This window comes from Dermacentor variabilis, chromosome 10, assembly GCF_050947875.1.
Source record: "Dermacentor variabilis isolate Ectoservices chromosome 10, ASM5094787v1, whole genome shotgun sequence".
Lineage (NCBI taxonomy): Eukaryota > Metazoa > Arthropoda > Arachnida > Ixodida > Ixodidae > Dermacentor > Dermacentor variabilis.
The window spans coordinates 87,614,524-87,628,357 of NC_134577.1; the positions used below are offsets into that span (position 1 = coordinate 87,614,524).

At 46.8% G+C, this 13,834-nt stretch overlaps 1 long non-coding RNA gene across 1 annotated transcript; it reads right to left on the reverse strand.

Moving 5' to 3' along the window:
- Window positions 1–870: 870 nt before the first annotated feature.
- On the reverse strand, window positions 871–13,373 carry LOC142559641 (uncharacterized). Its single transcript, XR_012823186.1, has 4 exons — window positions 12,857–13,373; window positions 11,769–11,873; window positions 3,844–3,988; window positions 871–1,046 (listed from the first exon to the last, which is right to left on the reverse strand). It is a non-coding gene; the product is annotated as an uncharacterized LOC142559641 (long non-coding RNA).
- Window positions 13,374–13,834: the final 461 nt, after the last annotated feature.

Sequence of the window (13,834 nt, forward strand, 5' to 3'; positions counted from 1 at the left end):
AGTCCTTTTTGAGTTGCCTGGTTGACTCAGCCAAATGTCCGTGCTGGTGGAATGGTGGCTGAAGCTCTTTTCAGTCTTACCCTACTAAAAAATCCTATTTGTTTTCAAACGGGTTTCATCAAATAGGGCTATGGAACGGGACCCCGTTTGATCCTGTTCAGTCCTAACCTGTTTAAATCCTGTTTATTCCTGTTTAAACCTGGCCCGTTTAAATCCTGTTTAAACCTGACCCGTTTAAATCCTGTTTAATCCTGTCCCGTTTAAATCCTGTTTAATCCTGACCCGTTTAATCCCGTCCTATCTAACCCAGACCTGTTTGCCCCTGTTCAGACGTATATTTTGCTACATTCATACCTGGTCCCTTCAGAATGGATTGATGTTGCTTAATATACTTTACTCTTTAAACCTATTTCGTACATTTGTGTATTTGCGATCAGCATTGAAGAGCCGTAGATCTGCATTATGTTTGCAACAAGAATGCCACTTTCACATGTAGGTTTGCCTGGTACATTGCTTGATACGAAGATGAACACAATTTTCGGCATAAATTGATTAGCACTACCAACACTGATGTGATACATCATGAACAAGTTTTGTATGACCCACGAGTACGTTCTCTATGTATGACCTACAAGAAAATGCACCCTGAAGAAGACTGTACCTCATTTTCATATTTACTACAAGTATGCAAATGTAATTCTTGAAAGTTTACTATTTGTTCGATTACTTGTACTCGTCTTAATGCAGTGCTTTTTGCTGTAATGGTTTGTTCACAAATCCACAGTAAAGCGTAATTTTGGGGTGAAAAATGTAAGGCAAAGTATTGGCATGTACTTGTAAGTGAAAAAGACAAGTATACTTTACGTAGGTATTTCTGTACACCCACTTGAGCTTTCATTAAGCCTGAAGTCCTCCGGCTTAAGTAAAAGCATGTCATAAATGTCCCAAGCACTGTTTATTGGACCTTCTAACGGTATTTCAATGCATCCAGTCTGCCGACAGAAGACCGCTGGAGTGGGTTGCTTGGGTGAGAGCGAGCAGGGCACCTGAAAAAGTAAAGCCAATAATTTATCTTGACTCATGCAACAGGTTGGCACATAGGCAAATTTGCCTATGTTCCCCCAGATAAGAAAAGTTCAGCATTCCGGTCATAGGAGATAATGAATAAATCTTATTGAAAAATATGTGGTTTCATGCAATGTCCATGTTTCAAGGGAACATGGATTACTGTGGGAGAATAAGCTGTCATAATTAGCAGGCGATTGAAGCAAGTGTTATAGGAAAAAGATGGACACATCGTTTGATTAACAATAATTACTAGTATTGAAGCAACAGAATACAAACATGAAATACCTTTAAAAACAACACCGACAGGTTGAGATAATAAATTATTCAGAAAATAAACCCTTCTGCCAGCAAAATACCGTAGTGTACTGGCTTTGACATTGCGCTGCTCAGGCAGAGGGCATGGGATTGAATCCCGACCACAATGGCTGCATTTAGATGGCAGGGAAATGCCAAAACCCTTATGTAAGGTCTATTGGGTACACGTTAAAGGAGACTAGGGATCCCGTCAACTTGAAGTTGTAAAAACCGGGGTAAATTTCGAGATAAGCAAACTCACAAAAGTAGAAGGCCCTGGCCATGCGAAGACAATATAAAGCATTTTAAGGTAGGTGCCAGCAGCCGCAAAATTTCTTGTAAAAGCAAAATATAGCAGAAGCGGTATTTTTCCGTAGATCACTTTTGCAAGGTATTTTACAACCTGACACCCGACATGTTGGGCATCTATGGGCAACAGCAATTCTTGCACAGATCATAGCAAACACTGTTACACCTAGGTATACATAGACACATAGGTATAGGTACAGTCGCCGACTGATTTTCCGGACTCCGAAAATTCGGACATGATTACTCGGTCTGCTTCACGGCACCGCCATTCTCCCCATGGACCATAATGTATAACAACTTCCGAAAGTTCGGACGCCTTGCAACCTCTCGTCTGATTTTTCGGACACTCCTTGAGCCAACTTGATCGAGAGCACCATGCATCGACTCTGACCGTTGCATGGTTCTACTTGCTGAACGACATTTTTGTTTTGAACGGAGCCTCCTTGCTGCCCCACGAAGAGGCGCTACTGCAAATCCCTGCTCATCATCATCGTTTCTGCCTGGTTTGTAGCTACAGCAGTTCTGGTCTTAGCTTAGTATGCCATGTCAAGACAATCCAGCAGCTGATTTGTTTGTTTCTTCGTGCACGACGCTGCGAGTAGGCCAGGTTTTTTGTTTGTGCAACTGATGTCGGCGTGACAATGTTTGACGAAGCAAGATGGGCCAACTCATTTCACTAATATCTAGAATAGCTACCTGTAAGCACCACCTACCTTTCAACAACATTTGCAAAGCAAAAAACCTCATCCTGAAAAGTCTGCACATGAAGACATCGGTAGCATCATCAGCGTGGGGCCTCAAGATAATTCGGCAAGCCAAGAAATTACTGACAGCACGAGTACAAGCATGTCAACAGGGAATCAGTGGCTGAATAATGCACCTTCTACCAATTGGTAGACAGTGCATTTTCGCAAAGCCCTAACTACAGCAGATCATTGTTCAGGAGTTCCCGAATGCACAACTCTATGCCATTTTCACACCGACTCTAGGGAAGCACCTCTGCACAGTTGCAAGAAAAAAAGCTAGGTGCCCCAAGAGAAATGAGCCCACTCAAGCCATGGAAGTTGTGTTTACCTTGTCTTCCTACAACTACTCAAAACCTAGGACTGCTGTTTTGCACCAGGGAACAAACGTCAACATTGGTGCCTCGCCCAACACAAGTGGTCTGCGCTGTAGAAGGTGCCATCAGTCAGCCCACAGATGAGGCCCACACCAGTGCTGTCAGTGTGCTGTACAAATTGCAGAAACACAGCCTACAAGCTCGTCTGCCTTAGTGTGATCGCACCAATGAACGAAAACCAAGGAATCAAGTTTGTTTCGTGCCGAGAACAATTGCCTCATGCTGGATTTTCCTACAATTCTTTCTAAGCACAGATAATGCTTGGTTTGTTGTGTAGGCATGTAAATAATGAAAAGGCCTGCATCACTATCTCTGAAAAAAAATAATGTAACAAAGCACGTACAGTACACAGGTGCAGTGTCTATCACATACCATTTCGTGCAGTAGAGGCTACATCGAATAAACCGGCCAATGTATAAATGACTGGCAGCGTGACCAAGCAAACTTGATGCATGGGTCAGTTAGCAGTGGTAGTGCACTGCTCTCGGCGCACATGCACCTATGTTTCAAAGCTGCTTGATCGTGACAAAATATAAAGACAAAAGCGCTGGAGAGATATCTGAGGCTTTTCTTATATGTATGACGAGGAACCTAGCACTAGCTCCCCATGCAGAGAATTACTAGACAGTGAGACTGCTTCTTATCATTGTAAAAGTAGTGTCACGCTCACCATGTGATGCGTACTTTTCGTTTCTGTGCGAACAGCATGTATTCAGATCTATTCTCCCCCTTTCACCTTTTGCACAATATCACTGTGCGAGCAATAATACTGAACTGTTAGTAGCACTCTGTCCTGTTGCCTCCTTTCTTTCCTTGTGAATTGTGTGCTAAATAAGGCTTTCTTTGGTGAAAGAGTGCTAGTTTAACGCATAAACTAGCGCCATGGCACTTTGCAATAAAGGACTGTTATAATTCTCTAAAAATATGTCCATGCAGAACAGTGTCAAAAGAAGACCTTAAAGAAAGAACATGAGTGTATCTATCATAAAGACCAATCCTTGTCTTTTTTCCTTAACATAATTTTCAATACCGATATTGAAGTACAACCTCACCATATTATATCACCTTGTCAATGAAGCAAGGCACAATGGTGCCCAACTGTCGCGGGACCAACTTGGATGTGGAGATCAGCGCAGATCAGCAACATAGCATGGTCTGCTTACACTTCTTCTCCAGGTCCAGCCATACCTATAGCAGCTATAAAACAAGTGAGCTTAGAATCACAAGCGATACAATATAAAAAGTGACACTGAACAAGGCAACTTTCGTTAAGCGTAAATAGGATCGAAATGATGCCCATAAGTAACTTCACTTTGAGCAACAAAGCATCCAATTTAAGAAAGATTATATGTATGAGCAATCTATGTGAGAAAGATTAATCGAACGCCCTCTATTTGCCATACCCCTCCCCTTATGCATGGATGTCTCCCTGACTGAGTGAGCTGGGCTGATCCCAGGTATAGTGTAATTAAAGGTTCTCACTTGGTGGGCCAATCCCGATACCATTGCATGACTTGTACAATAATTTTAATGTGTTTTGTAATGCTGGCCATTCTGCGGGCACTGCAGCATATAGCACCCATAAGGCTAATGGTATTTCCTGATAAGGTTAACTAATAGTGTCCCCAGAAGCATAACTCGGCATGTATACTCGGAGGCCATTATTATAAGAGAAGCAATAGCAGAGGTGAAGCTTTATCCTGTGCCATATGCAAAATGGCCGAGCACGCCCAGCTTCTGGTTACATTCTCACTTGTGACCACTGCAACAGGCTGACTGACATGCGTAACCAGCAGTTTGTAGGACCACATTTTCATAACCTGCAATTTTTTTTACATCTGAAGAGATCAGCCTCAAGCTCCATGATGCGATGCACTCGAGAAGCATTATAAACTGGCAACATTTAAATGCTATGCTGCATGGTTTGTTGCATGCTTTAGGAAATTACTTATTTATTATACACATAGCTCATAGGCTCCAGTTGGAGTATTGCATGAGGTGGCAAGAAAACAAATTCTGAACTAACAAGGAGAACATTCAACAAAACAAGACAGACCAAAGAAGAAAAAATAACATACTCTCATAATGGGACTATGTGTCTGGCAGCTAGCTTAAAAGAAAGGCAATTAGGAGTGTTTTACTACTGGTAGCGCTTTAGGGGATGGAATGTAGAATTCCAAGCTTCATACACTTTTAAGCCACCTTTCGTGGCTTTTTGTTTTGAAATCCTATTCTCTGTACTATTATCGAAATGAACACCCCCCTCCAAAATAAAACAAAGAAAAACATGTAATGCACAGTATGTAACACAATAATGTAATACAAACAGTGAATACTTAGAAAATTGTAATTAAGAACATGGAGTCTATGTGGGCACAGATGTTAGAAGTCTACATGAAAGCATAATAATAAAGGTGGGCAAAGCATTTATGCTTTTGTCGGGCAACCGGCAGCAAGACATACAGGTAAAAGGATATGCATGCCTCACAACACAGTCCCTAAAAATATCTGTCACAATACAGTGAGCAGGTATATCATGCTTATCTACAATAACCCCTAATTATATTTAACTCAGAGGGGGCTACCTATGTAACTTGATCAAACTGAAGGTGGGCCAAATTCTAAATATACGATTCAAGTAGACAGAAAATGGACGTTATGAAAATGCATCTACAGCAAAAGTGTTGAACATTATTGTTGTACATTATGTCATACCTACCAACATGTGAACATAATATTTTGTAAAAATGCTGCAGACACTAAATTCTTTGTTGGGGACATAGCACACATTATTTTAAAGCTTACTCTCAGCACCCCCATTGTTGCATACACACACACATTGCTACAAAAGAAACCCGTACGGATTCCTCGAAAGGAAAGCCTCACAGTTGAAAAAAAGAAACCGTCCAGGTCTGGGACTCAAACCCGGGACCACCGCCTTTCCGGGACAGCCGCTTTACCATCTAAGATAACCAGGCGGCTAGCAGATGGCCGGGCGAAGTCGAATTTGTCGACAACATGAAGCAAGGGCCAGGGTCTGACGTAATAGTTCTGCGCAAACGCGCAAGGTGTAGAGAAGTAATTAATAAAGGGGAAAAAATATTACGTCAAACCCTTGCCTTTGCTTCGTGTTGTCAAGTAATTCGACTTCGCCCTGCCATGTGCTAGCCACCTGGTTATCTCAGATGGTAGAGTGGCTGCCTCGGAAAGGCGGTAGTCCCGGGTTCGAGTCCCGGACCAGGACGAATTTTTCTTCAACTGTGCGGCTTTCCTTTTGAGGAACACATACGGGTTTCCTTTGTAGCAAATAGTACGAGCGGGTGGATGTCTGATTTTTCCCTTTATTAATTACTTCTCTCCACCTCGTGTGTTTGCGCAGAACTATTACGTCACACACACATTATCAACCATTATTTAACTTGTCGTGCAGCACAAAAAGCAGCAGCGAACTTGAAACCAGTAACTGACAACATTGTTTTTTTTAGATTACAGAGCTTTACGCTGCTTCAGGAATTTATCTGACCAAACTTCCCAAAACTTCCCAAAAGCAAGTGCCCCTCTGATGTTCTCGTTAGAGATATTGCATCGCTAATAATAAAGCAGTACAAGTACCATTACAATTAATTTTTTACATGCATTTTAACAATGTCATGCCGTCAATCTCAACAGCTTTAAAACATCTTAACCAACACAACTTCATTGTCCTTCTAAAGTGACATTCATAATATTGCTACAGAATAGTATTACCGATGACGAAGAGGCGAGCAGTAAGAAGACGACGACGAAGATTGTAGGCTAGCGCGGGCTGTTGCCTCTTGGCCAAGTGCGGCGTATTACGTTGTAAATATACTTGTATATAGCTTTTCATTTGCGTCTTCTTACGTAATATATCTGGTGGAGGTGGACGTTCCCTGTACCTCGTCACGGAGCTTCGCAGTGGACGGTACGTCGAGCCTAGCTTCATGGCTGCCGGCGATGACAACTCGACTCAGCCGCCTCCGACACCTGCTGCCACTTCGACGACCTATATCACTCTCCCTGCTCCTCGTGATCCTGGCGTATTCTCGGGCAAAGATGGGGACGACGTCGACGACTGGATCAGCCTGTACGAACACGTCAGCCGCAACAACCGGTGGGACCCTACTATCATGCTCGCCAACGTAGTCTTTTACCTCGGTGGCACACCTCGAGTTTGGTTTCGGACGCACGAAGAGGAGCTCACCAGTTGGGATTCGTTCAAGCAAAAGCTCCGAGATTTGTTCGGCAACCCCTACGGTCACAAACTTGCCGCGCAGAAGGTGCTTTCCGGCCGTGTTCAGACGTCAACAGAGCCCTATGTCACGTACATTCAGGACGTCTTGGCTCTGTGCCGCAAAGTTGATGCACACATGCCTGAGTCAGACAAGGTATCCCACATCCTCAAAGGCATTGCCGATGAAGCCTTCAACTTGCTCGTATTCAACAACGTCGCGACGGTGGATGCTGTTATCAAAGAGTGCCGCCGCCTGGAACTCGCTAAAAGCAGACGTATCGATCAGCAGTTTGCCCGTTTGCCCAACACCCCAGCGACTTCTTCCTGTGCCGACGCTCCTCGTCCCAACAACACTGGCGACGTTACCAGGATTGTCTAGCGTGAGATCGAGGACACCTATCCGGCTGACTTCGACTCCAACTCCTCCAACGCACCTGCAGTCACGGTTTGCCTGATCCAGGCAGTTGTCTGCCAGGAGTTCGCAAACATGGGTCTTCACACCATCTGTTCGGCACATCGCCCTCATACCCACCCGGATTGTTCAACTCCGCCCCATCCCACATCTTATTACCCACCACGTTTCCGTGACCCGTCTGAATGGCACCCTGCTGAAGACAAGCCCATTTGTTTTCAATGCCGTCAAATCGGGCACATTTCTAGCATTGTCGCAGTCGCTGGAGTTCCCCAACCGGGTCTACTTATATGCTGCCTACTCTCACCCCCCAGGTGGCCCTTCTCGTCCCTACGCCACACGCTCCGATAATGCCGCCACTGATTCCCCTGCGCCGAACCGCCCCTATTCTCGCTCGCCTTCACCCCAACGACGACAATCTCGTTCTCCCCAGCCCCTTCGCTCCTTTTCGCCGACTCCCTTCGGACGCCTCTCCCAGCCGGAAAACTAGACGATGCAGCGCCTCGAGGTGACGCTGCATTGCTCCCTACGCCACCAAATCTTCCACTGATGTTGCCCACTCAACTGAACCTTCTTTACGTGCATGTCGGCAGTGTTTCTGCATCTGCTCTTATAGACACTGGGGTGAATTTGTCGGTAATGAGCGCGGACTTTCGCACCCGCCTGAAAAAAATAATCACGCCCGCCACGACGCTTGTTGTCCGTGTCGCCGATGGCGGAACAGCCCCCGTAATTGGTATGTGTACCGCCCGCGTCTCCTTCGCCGATCGCTCAACAGTCGTGCTATTCACAGTCATCGCCCACTGTCCCCACGACATCATCCTCGGCTTAGACTTCCTCTCCGCACATTCTGCTCTCATTGATTGTTCCGCCAGTACTCTCCGCCTTGACCTGCCTGTTCTGGATCCCGCTGAACCACACCCCAGTCGCCTCAGTTCCGTCGACTTCGTTCGCTTGCCACCTTCGGCACTGACTTACGTTGACCTACTGTCATCCCCACCAGTGCCCGACGGTCACTATATCGCGGCTCCTATACAAGACGTCCTCCTTACACACGGGATCACGGTACCTCATACCGTCTTATCTATTACGGCTAATTGCGTCTGCCTGCCAGTGGTCAATTTTGGCTTGACGACACAAGTGCTGCCACGCGGGATGTCTCTGGCCCAGCTTTGCTCATTCGAGCATCACTCAATAGCATCTATTGAGGTAGACAGCAATTCAGCCGATCCTCCTCTACCATCTCAGTCGACAACTTGCACCATCGCCGACTTACAGAAAATGATTGCGCCCGACATGCCGTCCGAGCACGCTCGTGAGCTCTACCGCGTTCTCTTTTCCTACAACGATATTTTTGACTTTAACGATCGTCCTTTGGCCCAAACTACAACTGTTAGACATCGCATTATTACCGGCGATGCCCCTCCTATTCATCGCCGCCCGTATCGAGTGTCACCGGTTGAGCGTCAAGTTATTCACGCTGAAGTTCGCAAAATGCTTGCCAATAACATTATAGAACCGTCATGTAGTGCATGGGCGTCACCGGTTGTACTGGTAAAAAAGAAGGATGGCTCATGGCGCTTTTGCGTGGATTATCGGCACCTTAACAGGGTTACCAAAAAGGACGTGTATCCCCTACCTCGGATCGATGACGCCCTTGACTGCCTCCATGGTGCTCGCTACTTCTCTTCTATTGACCTCCGCTCCGGCTACTGGCAGATTGCCGTGGACGATCTCGACCGCGAGAAGACTGCTTTTGTAACTCCGGACGGTCTTTATCAATTCAAAGTGATGCCGTTTGGTCTATGTAACGCTCCTGCCACTTTTGAACGCATGATGGACTCCCTTCTTCACGGTTTCAAATGGTCTACATGCCTGTGCTACTTGGACGACGTCATAGTATACTCCCCAACGTTCGCTACGCACCTCGAGCGCCTCTCGGCAGTCCTGGACGTTTTTCGTCGCGCCGGTCTGCAACTGAACGCATCGAAGTGCCAATTCGGCCGTCGCCAGATTACCGTCCTTGGGCATCTCGTTGACGCGAACGGAGTGCAACCGGACCCAGGCAAGATTCATGCTGTTACGCACTTTCCTGTTCCGAAGTGTGTCAAGGATGTGCGCAGCTTCATCGGCCTTTGTTCCTACTTCCGCCGTTTCGTGAAAAATTTCGCGGCCATAGCACGACCACTAACCGAGCTTTTGAAGAAAGACGCCCCTTTCCAGTGGGGCGATAACGAGGCCTCTGCATTCTCGCATCTAATCGACGTCCTCACAACGCCTCCCGTTCTAGCCCATTTCGATCCTTCTGCGCCTACCGAAGTTCGTACTGATGCCAGCGGTCACGGAATCGGCGCAGTACTGGCACAACGCCAGCGCGGCAACGACCGTGTTTATCGATTACGCCAGCAGGCTCCTCTCACCCGCGGAGCGCAACTATTCCATCACTGAGCGTGAGTGTCTGGCCCTAGTTTGGCCGGTTGCGAAGTTCCGCCCATACTTATATGGCCGACCCTTTTCCGTTATCACAGACCATCACGCGCTTTGTTGGTTATGCTCATTGAAAGACCCTTCAGGAAGACTTGGTCGCTGGGCCTTACGCCTCCAAGAATATTCGTTCTCTGTCACCTATAAATCTGGCCGACAACACAAGGACGCTGACTTCCTGTCTCGCTACCCGGTAGACGAGCCTGACGACGCCGACAGTAGTACCGCCGACGGCATTTTCTCTGTGTCTGCCTTCGCTAACATCGCCGATGAGCAGTACCGAGACCTATCGCTGCGAGTACTCATCGAGCGTCTGCGCTCTACACCTACCGACGCATCCGTTCGCCGATATGTCCTCCAGGGCGGCATCCTGTACCGAAGGAACTTCCTCCCTGACGGATCTGATCTTCTTCTTGTCGTGCCAAAACATCTACGACAGACTGTGCTCTTTGAGATGCATGACGCACCTACTGCAGGACATCTTGGCGTAACCCGCACGTACGACCGCGTCCGCCGCCGCTTCTATTGGCCTGGTCTCGCTCGCTCCGTCCGACACTATGTTGCTGCCTGTGATACCTGCCAGCGTCGGAAAACACGTCAGGTGCTACCTGCCGGTCATCTCCAGCCGATCACTGTCCCTGTGGAACCGTTCTTTCGTGTTGGATTAGACCTCCTCGGTCCCTTTCCCACGTCATCCTCTGGGAACAAATGGGTAGCCGTCGCAACTGATTACGCCACCCGATACGCTATCACGCGGGCTCTCCCTACCAGTTGCGCCACTGACGTCGCGGACTTTCTCTTGCGTGACATTATCTTACTTCATGGCGCCCCGCGACAGCTGCTCCCTGACCCTGGTCGTAACTTCCTCTCTAAAGTTATCGCCGACAGTGTACGTTCCTGCTCCACTCAACACAAGCTGACTACCTCATACCATCCTCAAACCAATGGCCTGACAGAGTGGTTAAACCGTACTCTTACCGATATGCTGTCAAAGTACGTTTCCAAGGACCACCACGACTGGGACATTGCCCTTCCTTACGTCACATTCGCTTATAACTCTTCCCGGCATGACACCGCCGGATTTTCTCCCTTTTATCTGCTCTACGGTCGCGAACCGACCTTGCCCCTTGACACGGCACTTCCTCCTGCTTCGATCTCAACAAGCGAGTATGCGCGCGACGCCATCGCCCTCGCCGACCATGCACGCCAGCTTGCCCGTGCTCGACTGACGGACTCGCAAACCACTCAGCAGCGTCAGTACAACGCCCGCCACCGTGACGTACAGTTTTCGCCTGGTGCGCTCGTGCTCTTGTGGTCGCCCTCTCGTCACGTCGGACTTTCACAAAAGCTCCTTTCGCGATACACAGGGCCCTACCGCGTGCTGCGCCAGGTGACGCCTGTGACGTACGAAATTGCCCCTGTGAGCTCAACCTCGTCATCTACTGTGGCACCTAGTGATGTCGTGCACGTCAGTAGGCTGAAGGCCTACTACACTGTTTCCAAGTCCGGCCTTTAGTCGCTCCGGGACGGCGCTTTTGCCGCCGGGGGTAGTGCTACGGAATAGTATTACCGATGACGAAGAGGCGAGCAGTAAGAAGACGACGACGAAGATTGGAGGCTAGCGCGGGCTGTTGCCTCTTGGCCAAGTGCGGCGTATTACGTTGTAAATATACTTGTATATAGCTTTTCATTTGCGTATTCTTACGTAACAATATTGTAAAATGAGCCCACATTTGTAAACCCACGAAAATTCAGGAAAGTTTCCAAACATGGATGATACCAACAAAATCTGCAGCTCGTGTAAGTGGCAGCAACTGCTTTGCACACACCTTGTCACAGCATGAACATTAGGTACTTTTCCGTGCTGTTGAGGCTGCAGAAGTGCCGCAGGTGCATATGTGGAGGTGCCTCTGGTTCACAAAATCTTGCCATCCCTAAACAATAATAAATGCTTAATTTATTGTAATCCCTGCTGAAACTGCAAACTTGTGATATAAAAAGATCACGTCATATTTTGAAAAAGGTCTCATACAACCAGTTACATGAAGCTGCAACTGGTTGTGCAAATATCTGATTGTAACATCACAGGCGGTTAAATAGCACGTAAATCGAACTGTAGAAAACATGAATCTACTATGAAAAGGTTCACACAAACATACAGCTGTATAACGTGAAATGTGAATTGTACTATCAAGAAATTCCTTAGGACATGAAAAGCGTTCCAAAACCTAACTTGTTTATGCGGCGCAACAAAGTACTGCTCCCATAGGACGATGCGCTCAAAATTACAACAGACCACCTCTTTTCTGGAGAGACAATACAGAAAAGAGAAAGATTTTTGGATTAAAAAGAAACATTGCTTATGTAATTTCGGCTTCCCTGCAAGATCGGAACCCTTTACAAGTACATGAAAACACACAGGACACTAATGCACGTCATCTGACGACACTCTATAAACAGAATTTCCATACAAGCTAAAAATCTGGCCATGCGTCGACGAAGAAATCGGGTGCTATCTCGCGCAGCTGTTAGCTGTGAAGACGACACATCGACATACTACTTCTAGAAATGCCTATACCATTTCTTAATGAAAAATTATGTACACAAACAGTAACTTTCTTTGCTTGAATTTTTTGTGCCCATTTATATCAAAGAACCACCAGCGTGCTTCAAAGGTGAAAGTAAATAAACCACAGATAGAGCTGTTGGTAACATGAATACGTTTTAGGGCAATTTCCATGGAACTTTTTGCTAAATGTGCACTGCGACATGAAGAACAACCATTTGAAAAGCACATTTACAATTCTGGCTGCTTCACAAATCCGGATTCGGTTGTTGTACGGATCTTGCGATACGTACAACAACTCACACTTCACGAACCATAGACAGGAAGAATGGGCGCAAGCGCCGGACTTACCTTTCCAGGCGTACTCGGAAAACGCTCCTTTTAGTGTCACAGGCGCCGCGGCATCGACTGCACCAACGGTCCTTCCGGCGCACACACTGTTGAATTGCGGATCAACTACAGGACGTAAGAGCATAACTTTCACCATATCCTTTCACCATATCAGGCGATACGATGCGACAGTGCCAGAGGAGGAGATCCTTTTCATGAGCCCGGAACAAAGGAAGCGCGAAGGGTCATATCTTCGACATCGGCGCACCACACGAAGGATACTGCGGGCTACATTACGCGGTCCCAGGGGTTTTGCGATTCTCAAAGCATACAAAATGCACCACAATTTCTCTCGGCACAGCGTACACACGATTAAACAACTACATCGGACGGCGTCAATGCAGCAAGCACTCACATGTAGCGACAACTGGAGACGGCAAAATAATATCACCTGTAACTTTACCGGCGCTACCTGTGCTGCCATCTGTAGGCCGCCACCGAAAGCGACCGTGCTTTCGGTGATCTCATGGATGGCGACGGCGTTGTATTTCGATGTTATGCGAGTCGTACAGCGTCTTGTACGACGTGTTTCAGCAACGTTGCTTTTAATAGAGAGGACAGCAATCTGCGTATATGCCGTACAGACGTCTGACCCACTTGAAAAACACAACAGCAAATTTTCAGTCTGTCGTATTTTGGGACGTTGTGACTGTCGTTCTGTTCTCTGTAGTGTGAAGTCCTGTAGTCGAAAATTCTGTAGTTCCTGATCAATATTTGATTAAAAATTGACAGAGGCCACTTCAAGGATATGTAAAATTATTAATACGAAAAAAAATAAAAAAATAAAAGTAGAAAAAACCGCTTTCGCTTAGGATTCGAACTTCGGACCTGACGGTCCCGAGACAAGCTTAAATGTGTAACCGCACATATAAGCCCACAGGCCTGTGTGCCCCATCTTGCCAAATAAAACAAAGCGGATACGCAGCCATTCCCGCAGAT